The sequence below is a fragment of the Triticum dicoccoides genome, chromosome 7A, assembly GCF_002162155.2.
Source record: "Triticum dicoccoides isolate Atlit2015 ecotype Zavitan chromosome 7A, WEW_v2.0, whole genome shotgun sequence".
NCBI lineage: Eukaryota > Viridiplantae > Streptophyta > Magnoliopsida > Poales > Poaceae > Triticum > Triticum dicoccoides.
In genome coordinates this window covers 512,529,318-512,540,864 of record NC_041392.1, presented here as the reverse complement: position 1 = coordinate 512,540,864, position 11,547 = coordinate 512,529,318, and the positions used below count along the sequence as shown (strand labels likewise).

At 39.8% G+C, this 11,547-nt stretch overlaps 1 long non-coding RNA gene across 24 annotated transcripts; it reads left to right on the top strand.

Moving 5' to 3' along the window:
* The first annotated feature begins 4,104 nt into the window (after positions 1 to 4,104).
* Positions 4,105 to 10,809, top strand: LOC119331854. 24 transcript variants are annotated; one of them, XR_005160678.1, is made up of 8 exons: positions 4,105 to 4,720; positions 4,851 to 5,210; positions 5,314 to 5,412; positions 5,728 to 5,842; positions 6,290 to 6,350; positions 6,752 to 8,842; positions 8,922 to 9,382; positions 10,314 to 10,809. It is a non-coding gene; the product is annotated as an uncharacterized LOC119331854 (long non-coding RNA). The 24 variants fall into 24 exon arrangements; XR_005160679.1 differs by lacking the exon at positions 6,290 to 6,350 and having other exon boundaries at positions 4,106 to 4,720; positions 4,851 to 4,966; positions 5,174 to 5,210; positions 5,773 to 5,842; XR_005160681.1 differs by lacking the exon at positions 6,290 to 6,350 and adding an exon at positions 9,443 to 9,552 and having other exon boundaries at positions 4,106 to 4,720; positions 4,851 to 5,412; positions 5,773 to 5,842; positions 8,922 to 9,141; positions 9,280 to 9,362.
* The last annotated feature ends 738 nt before the right edge of the window (positions 10,810 to 11,547 follow it).

The window sequence follows — 11,547 nt, the reverse complement described above, 5'->3', positions numbered from 1 at the left end:
TGATAGCCATATTGTTCCTTGTCATATATCTTGCTATCACATAGTTGTTTATATTTCTTAGCATAAGTTGTTGGTGCACATAGGTGAGCCTAGTCTTTTTAGATTTTGTGCTTGACAAATTAACCTCTAGGTTTATTCCACATTTGTTCAAGCCTAAACCGTAATTATTTCAAAGTGCCTATTCACCCCCCTCTAGGCGACATCCTCAATCTTTCAGGAAGGCATTGGGAAGTAATAAGTTGATGATGGGTTGCTAGAGTGATAGAATCTTAAACCCTAGTTTATGCGTTGCTTCGTAAGGGGCTAATTTGGATCCATATGTTTCATGCTATGGTTAGATTTATCTTAATTCTTCTTTCGTAGTTGCGGATGCTTGCGAGAGGGGTTAATCATAAGCGGGAGGCTTGTCCAAGGAAGGACAGCACCCAAGCACCAATCCACCCACATATCAAATTATCAAAGTAACGAACGCGAATCATATGAGCATGATGAAAACTAGCTTGACAATAATTCCCATGTGTCCTCGGGAGCGCTTTGCTTTATATAAGAGTTCGTCCAGGCTTGTCCTTTGCTACAAAAAGGATTGGGCCACCTTGCTGCACCTTAGTTACTTTTGTTACTCATTACTTGTTACGAATTATCTTATCACACAACTATCTGTTACCGGTAATTTCAGTGCTTGCAGAGAATACCTAGCTGAAAACCGCTTGTCATTTCGTTCTGCTCCTCGTTGAGTTTGACACTCTTACTTATCGAAAGGACTACGATAGATCCCCTATACTTGTGGGTCATCAAGAATCTTTTCTGGCGCCGTTGTCGGGGAGTGAAGTGCCTTTGGTAAGTGGAATTTGGTAAGGAAACATTTATATAGTGTGCTGAAATTTACTATCACTTGTTACTATGGAAAATAATCCTTTGAGGGGCTTGTTCGGGGTATCTTCACCCCGACCGGAAGAGCAAAGAGTTGCTCCTCAGCCGACTATACCTACTAAAAATACTTATTATTAAATTCCTTTGGGTATGATAGAGAAACTGCTAGCTAATCCTTACGTAGGAGATGGAACATTACATCCTGATATGCACCTAATCTATGTGGATGAAGTTTGTGGATTATTTAAGCTTGCAGGTTTGCCCGAGGATGTTGTCAATAAGAATGTATTCCCTTTATCTTTGAATGGAAAGGCATTGACATGGTATAGTCTATGTGATGTTATTGGATCATGGAACTACAACCGATTGAAATTGGAATTTCATCAGAAGTTTTATCCTATGCATCTAGTTCATCGTGATCAGAATTATATATATAATTTTTGGCCTTGTGAAGGAGAAATTATCGCTTAAGCTTGGGGGAGGCTTTAGTCAATGTTATATTCATGCCCCAATCATGAGCTCACAACAGAAATTATTATTCATAATTTTTATGCTCGGCTTTCTCGTAGTGATAAATCCATGCTCGATACTTCTTGTACTGGTTCTTTTATGAAGAAAACTATTGAATTCAAATGGGATTTATTGGAAAGAATTAAATGCAACTTTGAAGATTGGGAACTCGACGAAGGTAATGAGTCAGGTATAAACCTTAAGTTTGATTGTGTTAAATCTTTTATGGATACCGATGCTTTTCGTGATTTTAGCACTAAATATGAACTTGACTCTGAGATAGTAGCTTCTTTCTATGAATCTTTTGCTACTCATGTTGATCTCCCTAAGGAGAGTGGTTTAAATATCATCCTCCCATTGAAGTGTAAGTAGTAGAACCTATTAAAGTTGAAGAAGAAGTCACTACTTATAATGTTGATTCTATTATTCCTACAACTTATATTGAGAAACCACCTTTCACTGTTAGAATTAAGGATCATGCTAAAGCTTCAATTGTGGTTCATAAGAGTTATACTAGAACACCTACACCCCTGAACAAATTATAGTTTAACCTAGAATTTCTATGGTTAAAGATCTCTTGGTTGATAATATTGATGGGCATGTTATTTATTTCTGTGATGAAGCTGCTAAAATTGCTAAACCTCATATTAAAGATAAACATAGACCTGTTGTTGGCACTCCTGTTGTTTCTGTTAAAATAGGAGATTATTGTTATCATGGTTTATGTGATGTGGGTGCTAGTGTGAGTGCAATTCCTTTTACTCTATATAAAGAAATTATGAATGATATTGCATCCGATGAGATGGAAGATACTGATGTTACTATTAAGCTTGCAAATAGAGATACCATATCACCAATTTGGATTGTTAGAGATGTTGAAGTCTTGTGTGGGAAAATAAAATACCCTACTAATTTTCTTGTTCTTGCTTCCCCACAAGATGATTTTTGTCCCATTATATTTGGTAGACCTTTCTTGAATACTATTAATGCTAAGATAGACTGCGAGAAAGATATTATTACTGTCAGTTTAGGTGATAAGTCTCATGATTTTAATTTTTCCAAATTTCGTAGACAATCCCATGATAAATAATTTCCTAGTGGGGATGAAATTATTGGTCTTGCTTCTATTGTCGTGCCTCCTACTGATCCTTTAGATCAATATTTGCTAGACCATGAAAATGATATGTTTATGAATGAATGAAAGGAATTAGATGAAATATTCTTTAACCAAGGTTATGTTTTTAAACAAAACTTGCCTATTGAAATCCTTGGGGATCCTCCTCCACCCAAGGGTGATCCCATGTTTGAGCTTACGCAATTACCTGATACTTCGAAATACGCTTATCTTGATGAAAATAAGATATATCCTATTATTATTAGTGCTAACCTTTCAGAGCATGAAGAAAAGAAATTAGTGAAAACTATGAAGAAGCACCGTGCAGCTATTGGATATATTCTTGATGATCTTAAGGGCATTAGTCCCACTCTATGTCAGCACAAAATTAATTTGGAGCCTGATGCTAAACCAGTTGTTGATCATCAACGGTGGTTAAATCCTAAGATGCAAGAAGTGGTAAGAAATGAAATATTAAAGCTTCTGGAGGCACGTATAATTTATCCTATTGCTGATTGTAGATGGGTAAGTCATGTGCATTGTGTCCCTAAGAAGGGCGGTATTACTGTTGTTCCTAATGATAAGAATGAATTGACTCCACAAAGCATTGTTATAGGTTATAGAATGGTAATTAATTTTTGGAAATTAAACAACTTCTAAAAAAGATCATTACCCTCTACCTTTTATTGATCAAATACTAGAAAGATTATCTAAACATACACATTTTTGCTTTCTAGATGGTTATTCTGGTTTCTCTCAAATACCTGCGTCAAAAGAGGACCAAGAAAAGACCACTTTTACTTGCTCTTTCGGTACTTTTGCTTATAGACGTATGCCTTTTGGTTTATATAATGCACCTGCTACCTATATGCTCCGACTTTTGTGAAAAGATTGTTGAGGTTTTCATGGATGATTTCTCTGTTTACATAACTTTTTTTGATGATTGCTTAAGCAACCACTATTGCAGGATGGTCCAAACGCGACACTACGATCAGAGACCCTTCGACGAAATTGTGTGCGATGCCATAATTGCAAACGGGGGTGTAAAAATCCCGTCAAAAAAGATGCAAAATGTTTGTGATGACGGATGCATCAAACACGGTTCAGATTTTAGTTGCGTGTGCGATGCAGGGCATACGGTTTAGTTCAATTAACTGTTTGGGATGAAAAGGAACAAAAAAAATGGACAGCCAGATGAAGGCATGTGCGATATATAGCATACGGTTCACTAGGATGAACTGTATGTGATTAGGCAACACAATGAAAATGGTTTAACTGAACAAGATATATGTGATACGCGGCAAACAGGTCCGTAATTAGAAATGTGTACGAAGACCAATAATAACACAGACGATTGCTGCTAATAAGCCGTGTGATTTACTCTATCTACAATAGAATAACATGTAATATATATCTCTACTCCTAATGTCTCAGTTGGTAGTCTCTGCCGGCTAAATTTCGTCCCACGTATATTGGGTTTTTTCGTCCTCACTCCCATCTCACTGTGAGCCGCATCAATCAAACCAATAAAAACCTCATAGCGATCCTCGCACGCAGTCCAGGGTTAACCTCCCGTCGCACCCAAGAAAAGTGGACGAAAAAATCTACGAAAATTAACCAGCGAGGCTCCCCTCGACTCCCTCGACATGCCTTTTCCTCGTTCGATCGCCCGGTTCGCTCGGACGCAGATAGACACCCACATCTCCCACATCCTCCTCTTTTCAACCCAACCCGCCTAGGGTTCCTAGCCCCACGTCCGCCGCCGCGCCATGCTACTATTTTCCAAGCGCCGTCGCAATGGGCTCCATCGCCGTACAACCCTCCTACCAAATCGTTTGATGCGATGGGTCATGCCGCATCCCCAGGCCCCACAAGGTACACCCACCAGCACTACCAGATCGGGCGGTGAAGAGGACGCAATCCGCCGGCGACGAGGCGGGCGGCGCCACCACGTTCGTGCTTAAGCGCCTCCGGGTACCAGGCATGCGCGTGAGGCAAGGCGCCTCCTGGGCTCTATCGTCGCATCACCGACAACCCCACGGCCGAGCAGGAGGAGTGCTTCCACGGATTCAAATATATGCAAGTAGATGCAGGCTGCAGCACATGCTTCCATCACCTCCCTGTGTCGCTCGAGTCATGGGCTCCATCGTGTGACGCACTGCAAGGATGTCAACCATACTGCTGCAGGGTTCAGTGCCGTCATCTTTGTCCGCATCTTCCGCTCGGGTCAGGCTCCCAACCCCTCATGCCCCCATCCATTCATGCTCGTTTTCTTAATTTTGGTTGTTGATCCGGATTTGGATTCCCTCGGACGAAATACAATGTCAATGTTGATAGATCATTTGTTTTTCTTCAGCAGATGGAGTCTCCATCGTTATATGGCTGCAGAGGTAAGTTGCTCAAATGATTAACATTATGTTTGTGCTCCAGGTCTAAAGGAGGTAGAGGAGCTCCAGTTTGATCCTAAGGATGGTATTGCTTTTTTTAAAATTAAATTACTTGTTCGTATCGTAATTTCACACTGAGAATTTTTTTTCTCAACTATTTGCTATCTGTTGTCCCTTCGATGTTTTAAGTGGCCAATTTGAGTTTGCCCGATCACAGTTTCCACAAGCATTGTTTGGCCTTTCAAAAGTTCTGATAGAAAAATTCTTACATTCTTTCTCTTACAACCAAAAGGAGATTCTACTTCATGTGTTGTCTTACAAGCAACGAGGTATGCTCCTGGTCTACAATACTAATGCTCCTTACCTAACAGTTGCTTGTCATTAGTTATAGTGCTTGGTTAAAATAATTATTATGCTCCTTGTAAATTGTAGGCTAGCTGTCTTGCACACACCACAAATGAAGGTTTTGGAACTCCATTCTCCAATAGTATCAGTGAATCAAACACTCCAATCTCTCTGAATTCTAACCCAGTAAGTAGTGATTGCATATTTTGTATCAGTAGATATGACTAGGCTAGAGGGTAGATCCTCGGCGGCTCGTTCCTGATGCAAAACGTTGCCTCAATCACGAGGATAATATGATATTTATATTTTCACTGGAGTGTAGTTTAAGCAAGATGTATTGTAACCTTTTTAAGCAACATGTGGTATTACGTTATAGATTGTACTTTATCTTATCATGCTATGTACAAAATTGAACTAGAAAGTATATTTTTAGTATTAATTAGAAGTAGCTGATCCAATCTGTTATTTGTAGGAATTTAAGAATTTTTATTTTGAAAGCAGACTTACAATGCTATATATCTGATGCCAAGGAGTGAAAACTTGCAGCAACATCTCCGACACCCTCTCGACGAGCTGCAATTAGATCATAGCTGAGGAGGCGGCAATGACCACTGAGGTATGTCCTTCTCTCCTTGCCCTTCATGCTGGCATCAACAAGGTCGAATGATATTCAGTCTTTTACAAGGTCAACTCCGCCTTGCTTGCAATCAATCTGCTAGCGACAGTAGAAATTAATAATCCTCTGTATGTGTTTCTACATGGTGAGATATAAGCACAGGACTGGAGTGCACGCTCAGCCGCAGAACCATCAGGGTGCTCCACGCTCGACATCTTCTCAGCGTAGCTGCTCGATCAGTAGTTTTGATTGATCTATTTGATAATTTAAGCTATTCGATGGATGTTACTGGTTCACTCAGGCTCTTTTCTTATGTTGTTATTTAATCACTATGGGCTTGGATATTATCTATAGCATCTCAATGATTCACTGCAATTGGCCAAGTTCTTGATATTTGATACTGTACGAGCGTAGCAGTTGGACTAAAAAAATTACAACAATCTGCAGGTACAACAACCACTTGACACTGAACCTAATGCGTCCGCTTTATCTTCATCTACATCATTAAGTAATCTCTCATGTTATTTTAACAAGTTCTAAATTTTGAGCTACGCGATTCACAGTAGTTTCGGAAGTACAAATTGATGTCTATAACTTATTTAGGGTAACCTTTTGCTCCATTTGGTAGATATATAACAAGGCAATATAGAGGGATGTAGAGATCTATTTTTAAATACTCTCAATATTTTCATTCATGACTGAACATGCCAGATAATGAGATTCTTGCGTGCTGTTTGCCTTTTTCCTTTTGCCATGCTGTTTGTTAGGGGTGTGTGTTTTACAATGGGTGTGGGGCTGTATGAATTTGGTCATGGACATTGGCATATATGTTTCTATTTGCTTTTGCTATAGATCTATTTAATTGTTGATAGGTGTGAGCTGATGATCTTCTTCTTTGCATGTTGGCAGGTTCTCTTTGTGGTTTCTGATATTGCGGAAGCTGAATGACAATAGTAATGACTGGTGGATCCATGTTTGCGTTTGCTGACGACAACGATAATGAGTTTTTACGGCTGCACTTGATGTCTAGTGGTCTATGCTTCTTGTTTATATTATCGTTGTCTTTAATAGTGTATTATATAGTAGGTATGGTTTCCTTTTGATTTAGCACATGGGCTTATCAGTGTAGGTGGCTCAGTTTGGTTTGCTTCTTGCAAATGTTCTGCTCCAATTGTTCCATTTTTAATAACCCAGACCTGGTTTAATTCAAAAGTGTATTATATAGTAGGTATGGTTTCCTTTTGATTTAACACATGGGCTTATCAGTGTAGGTGGCTCAATTTGGTTTGCTTCTTGCAAATGTTCTGCTCCAATTGTTCCATTTTTAATAACCCATACCTGGTTTAGTTCATGTTTACACATTCATGGAAAAAATTATGGTTTAGTTCTGTCCTATGTTTATAAAGCGGTAAAGCGAAGCGAGGCGCTAGGGGGGCGCCTCACTGCTTAAGCGATAAAGCGTAAAGCGAGGCGACGCTTTAGACAGACTCTGAACCTGATGGGCAGTATAATAGAGCACCATTTAGTGAGACATATATATGTTGATTCTAATCCACCAGTGAGCCCATATATTCTGATCCATCCACTAAGCAGTAAGCAACTAGCCAATTGCTATAAGAGAGGCAGTAGCACCTAACAGCAGAGGAGTTGTGCATAGCATAACACACAACAGAGCAGAAAAGGCTGGTGCAGATCTGAGGAAGCTGCTGCCAGAGGAGAGAGGAAAGAGCTGAAAGCCTGGATATTTGCACGCTCTGGTTTTGGTTCTCTCTCTTTCTTTCCCCTCCTGTAACTGTTTCAAATGTGAGCCCAGCCCTGTTTCCCTGCCAGGAATCTCTGTACCCTGCCTGGCAAGTCTAAGGCGTCCTCTCTGCCTTAAAGCGCCAATCAGGACGCCTAAGCAGGCGCTTCAGACGCTTTAGTGTCTAAGGCGGACGCCTTAGACACATGTCTAAAGCGAGTTGGACGCTTTGAGCCTGGAGGGCGCTCTAACGCTTAAGCGTCGCTTAAGCGACGCTTTAGGGACGCTTTACAAACAGAGGTTCTGTCCATCGATCTCCTATATGATCGTTGAGTTTTGAACTTGATGGCAACACTAAGTTCAGACACAGATGATGTTCTCACTGCAAGCTCATACCAAGCTATTTGGTATACTCATTTCTATTTGAGTTGGATATTTTTTTCTGTCCAGAAAGTGATTCGATATTTAGATCTTCGAAATGCCCTTGGTGTGGTCTAGGTAATTAGTATTAGAGGCGATGACACAACGGGCGGGGTTAGAAAACTGATGATCTATTATATATAGTGTCTTCTCTCTTTTATGGTACGCCATACTTGAAGTTTTTTGTTATTGTTGGCGTCAGTCTTGGCTCGTTTAGAATTAATGAACATAATCATGAATAATAGGTTCGCGTCAGTCTTGGCTTGTTAAGAATTAATGAACATAATTGTGAATAACAGGTCAAGAACAGAACGTTCAAGAAGGGTTAAACTTGTTAATGCAGCAGCATGTTTTTCATGGCCTCCTTATATCTTATATTTATCCTAAGTTTGGGTTTCCTTTATTTTCTGGACGAAACAAACAATCTATGTTTTGTACGAATGGTTAAAGAAGAGGCTATCTTTCTATTTGATTGTTGCTTAAAGGAAGAGGGTTAATATTATTCCGTATGATGCCTATAAAAAACATCATAACTGAATACGGTATTGGTTATTTTGCGTTACGTTTGAGGCCATTTATGTTTTTCTAGAATTACTCTTTTTTCCAGCTCAAATATCAATGTCCTCTGGTATACTTATAACTGTTAAAATATTCCTTTTTGTTCCTGCTTAAAACATATTGTTTGCTCTTTGCAGGGTGATCGTATCCATGCTACCATTCTGCAGTATCTTGAGATTTCTACAGTGGAGTAGTACACAACTACGTATCACAAGTTTGAGCTTAGATGAACAACATGGGCACCATCAAACGGATAGATCATGTGCCTGATGGGTCTCATGGTATGCGTACATGCTGCGATCCTTGAAGGATGTATCGCCTCTGTATTAATGATCTAAACGCCCTTATATTTCTTTACAGATGGAGTAGTTGATAATGGTTATATACAAAACATATCTTGACAGAGGTGGCGCCAGACGTCACAGAGAGGTACCGCGTTCGGTCCAACGAGGAGCTCCGGGCATGGTGGGCGGTGGCCATGGCATTGGCCTCATGGGTTTACTCTGACTGCCGCCGGTCATTCTCGCAAACAATGGCTTAGGTTTTGAGGAGGATTAGCATGTCACCACATAACAACTTTGTAAGTGTGATGTAATACTGGCGAATGTATGCATTCACACAATCAAAGGATTGAATTGTGCGAATGATTCATACTCCATATCTTTTTACCTATCTAGACTCTAGATCATATGGGAATAACCACAGTTGCTTACCTCAGCAAATAGCAACATCACTGCACTTGGTCCTTTTCTGCCCTTCAACAAGTTGGCCCCAGACATATCTTGCTTGCTTGCTGATCTGGTGATTGTTCAACACAACTGGTAAGTAATATTTTTGTACTAATTTGATGCTATCTAATCAGTATGTAATTCAAATTTCAGAGATCAGTTCGCATAAACTTATGGTTTCTTCCAACTGGAAGAATTTTCCTTAGGGAAATGAATTGGACGGGTTATTCTTGGGGATAACATTCGTCTTCTAATCAGACGAGGTTAATTACCTTGGCCCTTGAACTATGATGTAGGTGGTTCTTGGTTTCGCTCGCTCGATCTGATTGGAGCTTGGGAGCATATTCGCTCCAAAAAGGGGGGGGGGGTGTAAAAATGATCCTTTATTCCCCAAATTATTGCATATTTGCCATGTAGAGTGCCCATGGATATTTAGACCTAGATATATTTGTTGCTTGTCTTATGGACATGCGAGTTTCATATTCGGTCCATAAAATAAGGGTGTAAAAGTGATCCTTCATTCCCCAAATTATTGCATATTTGACATGTAGTTGTTATACACTTGCACAATGTTGCTTGCAGGACATGTGTTGGATGGTTATTTTTTATATTCTGAAAGGAGATCTTGTATGCTGCTATGTTCTTTCAAATTGTGGATAACATTTTGATCTAAGTGATCTGGTTCTTCCAATTGGTGCATAGCATGTTTATTTGAAGTTCAAGCAAGCAGAGTATGAAGTATGAGATAGTTCAGATCCTCACTAAATATCGTGGTGATTAATTCCAATTTTAGTATCTCATAATGTGATGCCCAATTACTTTTACCTAATATAATTCATATATGATTATTTTCTGTAATGTGTGTTCAGGGACCATCTTTCTAATGTTTGGTTACCATTTTTTTGACAACTGATTTCAGTACTACTTGTAATAATTTCTTAGATGATTTCCTGGAAATTTACACTCCCATATTTTTGGAGTTAACAACACCAACGAGTTAATATAACACTGATATTTTTGGTAGGTTTTTTGTCTATCTGTTACATACCAAATGAGATCATTCACCAGCACACTCAAGCAGAAGTAGCAATAGAAGACACATATGTCTGATGTGCTCAAGAGAATGACGTCTCTACAATCTGGATGTTGCCCAGATAGCAGAGATCATAAAAACAGGAGAATCATGGGTAAGGTGCCCCTTTCAAGTCAATCCTTCTTAGAAGGGATGCAACATGTTAGTAATTGTATAGATGGTTCAATTGATTGTGAAGTGTGTGTTCATGGAGGTGGAAGGGGGCATTGCGAGCCGGATTTGTCACTACTGAGGTGGCGAACATGGACTAGGGTTGCGGAGTGCAAATGAAGCTAAAGACAACATATAATTATTTAGATCATTTCTCCCTATATACATGGTTGAGTTAAATTGCGAGTGAAGTGTATTTCAATTATATTATGATTGTTGTAGGATATATTTTTTATACATACAAAATTTTATATGTATTATATTTACAGGTGCAATTAAAAAATATCTACAAAATTTTATATGCATTGTATTAATGTGCACATGAAAAAAAGGCCCGTGGCAAAGCACGGGCGATCTACTAGTATATATATAACTGAAATAAACATCCAATTACATAAGTGACTATGCAGATCATTCACACACACCTCAATAAACAATTGCGTGCATTCTAAAGTAGGAGAAATGATCGTCTAGTCTTCTACTTCTTGTGACGCTCTCGCCACTGCTATGTGGCTCGATTCCTCGTCTGGGCCAGGAAGAAGACAGTTCCTTGTGTCAACGATCCGCCTGTACATCTCATAGCTTCTGTACGCGTCCATGGGCACGTACTTGACATGTTGTTCATCCAGTCTCTTATGCCACACACTGTGCCTGGCGTTTCTGTCCCTATTGCTCTCATTCTTCATCTTCATGTAGTAGGGGTCGATGATGGCCAAGGCGAGGTCAACCAGGGAGTTTAGTTTGTTTTTGTCGCTACCCCAGACCTTGTAGTGGCTTTGGATGTTGACAAGATTCGGGCATTTCAAGCATGAAACCTTGAGCGCTTTTAGATCGTTGGTGGTGTCCACCACAGCGAAACTGTAGCCAGAGCTGTTGATAAACCTGGAGAAATGCTCGCAAGGCGTTGTGGCAGGTGGTAGTGGTAGACGAGGACATCATGCCGCATGCACAACTGAGCGACGACAACCTTCTGATCATGCCCGGCACGACCCATGGTGTACTCAAGGTCAAAGCC